Genomic DNA, 5184 nt, shown 5'->3' on the forward strand with positions numbered 1-5184 from the left:
GCTAATTAGGTATGATGTGATACAGACAGCATTGTGACATGTGGCTTTGTAGGGAAGAGACAAGGTTGTGGAAAATAAAAGTGACCTTGGTGTATCCAGAGGTCTTATAATGCTCACTGTAGGAGATTCCTTTTTTTTTTTTTTTTTTTTTTTTTTTTTTTGTTTATTCCTTTGGAGAAAAGAATGAGATTGTGGAATGTGGAAGCTGCTCATTTATAGAGTTCAGAGTTCACATACTGTAGCTTGAGTCATTCTGTGAACTCTGTGACCTAGCCTCACACAGAGCCATGACATAGTAGGTGCTTCCTATGTATTGTGGAATGAATGTAATTGAATCAAATGAAATGGCTGCTCTCAGCCCCAGGAGACAAAGGGGAAGACTTCCAGCCAAGCTCTCTATTGGCATCTTGTGGTCATAAGTATACATGACACCCAACCCCAGAAACAGGATTGAGGAAAAGCAAATTCACTTTTACGGGTTGTGAGAGGAGAAAAGAAGCTTGGTGATGAGTGGCAGGTCCAAAAAGGGACAGCAAGCATTCTCTAAGGGAAGGCCTGGCTTTCACCTCTGTGACTCTGTCTTGAGACTCTGTGGGTCCATCGACCCATAGACAGGGGGCTCAGCAGCCTATCCTCTGCTTACAAAGGTACATCTCTGGGCTGGAGCTGGGCCGAGAAAGTGACTTATTTTGAGTTTATGCCATCTCAGAGTTCAGAGAACAGGGTCCAGATAAGTCCCTACTGTATCTTTCCAATAGTAATGATTGGCAATTGGAATGGAGGTGAGGATTTGAGCTGCCATGTCACAACTGTGTGCAAACAAAAGGATTCTGATCTGAAAATGGCAAGAGTGGGAGACCATGGGGTTCTGGTCTTGAAACAGAAGGCATATGTTGCATGGAAATATGTTCCATCAATCCTAGAAAGTTAGGTTTGTTCTACCTACTTATACACCTCAAAAAAATATGGAGGGTTTATATACAGTCGGCTGCCAGGCATATGTCTCCTGCACATGCCCTCAACTCGTCAACTCAGGTTTATTCTGCCATGGCTTATCTTCTCCTTTGAAGCCATTGCATATGGCATATTTTTTTTACAACCAATTTTGACCTGTATAAAAAATTAAAGCGGGGGGCACCCGTGTGGCTCAGTCAGTTAAGTGTCTGATTTCTGTTCAGGTCATGATCTAGTGGTTTGTGAGTTGAGCCCCACGTCGGGCTCTGTGCTAATGGCTCAGAGCCTGAAACCTGCTTCAGATTCTGTGTCTCCCTGTCTCTGATTTTCCCCCGCTTGCACTCTGTCTTTCTCTCTCTCTCAAGAATAAATATTAAAAAAAATTAAAGGGAAGACTCATATTAATTCCCACAGCACTATAGCAAGAGTTAGATTTTGTCACCCAGAATGGCCAGAATTAAGCAGGTCCAATCACAGAGCACCAAATAGGACTGCTTGAAAGCACCCCCCTCAAAAAAAAAGATAAGAAGGCCTTCCACATTTTGTTTATCCATGCACAGCCATGAAAAAGGAATGAAGTATTGATAGATGCTGCTATACGGATGAACTTTGAAAACATCACGCTAAGAAGTCAGACACAAAATGCCACATGTTATATGATTTTATATATATGAAATGTCAAGAACAGGCAAATCCATAGAGACAGAGAGCAGATTGGTGGCTGTCAAGAGTTGGAGGTAGGGGTGGGAAATTGGGAATGAGTGTTTTAATGGGTATGGGGTTTCTTTTGGGGTTGACGAAAAGTTCTAGAATTAGATAGTGGTGCTTGTTGCAAAGTTTTGTGAATATACTGAAAACCACTGAATTGTGCACTCTAAAAGGAAGAATTTTATAATATATGAATTGTATATCAATTAAAAAAAAAGACACATGACGGGGGGGCGGTGCGCTTGGGTGGCTCAGTCAGTTGAGCATCCAGCTCTTGATTTCGCATCAGGTCATGATCTCACAGTTCATGGGTTTAAGCCCCACATCAGGCTCTTTGCTGACAGCGTGGAGCCTGTTCAGAATTCTCTCTCCCTCTCTCTGCCCCTCCCCTGCTCATGCTTTCCCTCTCTGTCTCAAAATAAATTTAAAAACAAAGAAGAGAAAAAGGACATGTAAGAAAATGCAGGACAGATACAAGAAGGAAATTTTGGACCACCCTGAACTTTTGTGCAAAATTCTGTGTGGCAGATCCACTTTGGAGAACCCTGGGGCCCATGACTGGTCATGATCAAGCAGTATTGTGCACTTGAGTGGCACAGGATCTTCTGGGGAAAGTTTGGCTGATATCCCCAGGGCAGCATTTGTGGCATGATCTCTGAACCTGTGCTCCAGGGTCAAATATTTGTATCAGAAGGGAAGTTTTTCTATCTGCAGGTAAAGGGATAAGCTTCTTGTTTCTCTCATGTGTTCCCAGAAAATACTGACTCCAGTAATATAATGTCAGACCTGTCACAACCCAGAGCATAGCAACACCACCATCAAAACCAAGGCTGTGTAGATAACCAGAATCAAAAAGTGTTGAAATGTTAGACACAGTTGAAGAAGCCAGGAGCTTGGGTAGTTTTATAGACTCAAAGTTGTACTTTACCAGAATAGATCCCTTCCAACAGGAAATAAAATTAAACAAGCCATCTAACTTAAGGAAAAGTTAAGAGCCGCAATCAAAAACTAGAAGCTATACATGGGGAATGCCAAGTAAAGTAAGTAATTATTGAGGCCTTCCTACAAGGACCCAGGAGGGCAAATTAGAATAGCTAACATACACTGAGTATTTAATACGTGCCAGGTATTGTCATAAGTGTTTTAGAAATATCGAGTCCTTTCATTCCCACAGTAGCCCCATGAGGTAGGTACCATTACAATTCTCATTGTATACATGAAGAAATGTAGGCACAGAGAGGCTAAATAATGAGCTCAAAGTCACACAGCTGTTAAAATGTGGCCCCTGTCCTTAGCCCCGCCCACAGTACTCCTAGTAGTTGGGTTATGCTGAGGTCAAGAGAGAACCCTATCACCTGGAGAAGGGAGAAGGTCCCAGGGGCGAGCAGGGAGTGGGTTTCTGCTTTTGTGCCCTTAAAAATGCCTGTGAGCGGTGAGGGGGCGGATCTGGGGCCATTGGTTTGTCCTGAGCCCTAATTTCATCCCTTGGGCAAGGACAAACTGGACCCATGAAAAGGTTGCCCTGGGCCCTGGAAGAGAAGGCCAGGAGTCCTGCCAGGTCTCTGTCGGTATCTAGCGGTCATCGGGGCATAGGACACCTAACGCAGGCTGGGCGAGTGTGAAGCTGGCAAGTGGGGAGAACAGAACAGAGCAGGGGTTCTTCACTTCGGGGTGCAGGGGAAGGGCGGGAGTCTCTGTGAAAACTAACCGCCGCCCCCCCCCCCCCCCCGGAGTCATATGCGAAAGCAGTGCTGGTGCATTTCCCCGTAGCTGTCATCAGGTCCACCGTGGGTTTTGTGACACGCACAATTTAATAAACCACAGCTGGAGTGTCAGGAAGTGGCGTCCCAGACAGAAGCTGGCTCTGGGCTGAGGGCCCTCCTACTGCGTCCTCACCCTGGTGGGCAGAGAAGCACGGTGCTGGGCGAAGGACTTTAGGAGGTTGTTGGAATGGACAAGGTATGTTCACAGCGCTCCTAGAACCGATGTTATCAAGCAGCTAAGCATGAACCATAATTAATGAACAAAGGCAAAGATCAGAACTGGAAAAGCCCTATGAAACATCAGGTCTGGCATTAGTTCAGTTGAATGAAGGGAGGCTGCTATAAACCAACAGAATGGAATGTTTAGGTCAGAAAGCAGAAAGATTCCGAAGTAAGAAGGGAACAAGGGACTGGTCAGAACAAAGGAGACTAAACCCTACAAAGGAGTCAGAAGGCTGTTTTCATGTGGTGACAACGACTCAGTGTGTTGAAAAATGTTGAAGGTAACTTCCCTAAAGATGGATTCAGAAATATATTTCATATGATTCAATTTGGCTAATGCTTTAAAAGCACTTCTACAGTGCTTTTAAAAATGCTGTAAGGTCTCTCTCACAGAGAACAAAATCACAAAACAAATTGGGGAAATTGTAAGTCATTCTTTTCCTCCAGAGAATTACTGCGCTTTCAGAAAAGGAAGACGTTATGTTTCTTACTTAGGAAAATGCATTATTTGATTAAAACTCAGCTACAATTTCTAGCTGCGATCGGGGCCTCAAGTGCTATGGACTTGGTAGTTGTCAACCAGGGACTGCGGTGCAGGGCACAAATCAGAAACACCTGTGAAACTTAAAAAATATAAATGCCCTGCCCACTTGCACCCATCATCCCTGGAAGGAAGGGTGGGAGAAAGGAAAGAACAGAGGCAGTTACACTTTAAAAAATAACAAAAGGGGGCACCTGGGTGGCTCAGTCGGTTAAGCATCTAATTCTTGATTTCAGCTCAGGTCATGATCTCTCAGGTTCGTGAGATAGAGTCCCACATCCAGCTCTGTGCTGACAGTGCAGAGCCTGCTTGGGATTCTCTCTCCCTCTCTCTCTGCCCCTCCCATTCTTGTGCTCTCTCTCTCTCTCAAAATAAATAAACATTAAAAAAATGAAAATTAAAAACAAAAACAGAACCCTTCCCAGGCAATTTAACACACACTCACAAACATATTTCTCCACTGGAGAAATGCTGAACTACGATGAGTAGCTAGAAGTAAAAATTTAGTAAATGATACTTCTGTCTTGCAAAACAAACAAAAAAAGGAACATAAAGACAAGTATCTAACATGTAATTGTATTTATTTTAAAATGTAATTACAAAAATCAAATAAAGTAAAATAAAATGTAGTTACAAAAGAATATATGCTATAAAAGATACATGAAGAAAAAGTCATTTCTCCATTTCTTCAAAGTTAACATAATGCTATATAAACAGAACTAGGTGGTTACTACTTGTTTTCACAGAACTGCAATTATTTACTACGTGAATCGTTTTTCTTAGTAGATGATTGACATGCATCCAAGTCAACTGATTATATATATATTATATATGCATAATTATTTTTAACAGTTGCATAATAATTGATAGCAGATTAAACCATACTTTATTCAACCATTGCTTTCCCTTCTAGATAAACCTTCAATTTGGTTTCGGTTTTCTGACAGTACAAATAAAGCTGAAATAAACATTTTGTACAAATACCATTGTGCATTA

This window comes from Felis catus, chromosome X (assembly GCF_018350175.1).
Source record: "Felis catus isolate Fca126 chromosome X, F.catus_Fca126_mat1.0, whole genome shotgun sequence".
In the NCBI taxonomy this organism is placed as follows: domain Eukaryota; kingdom Metazoa; phylum Chordata; class Mammalia; order Carnivora; family Felidae; genus Felis; species Felis catus.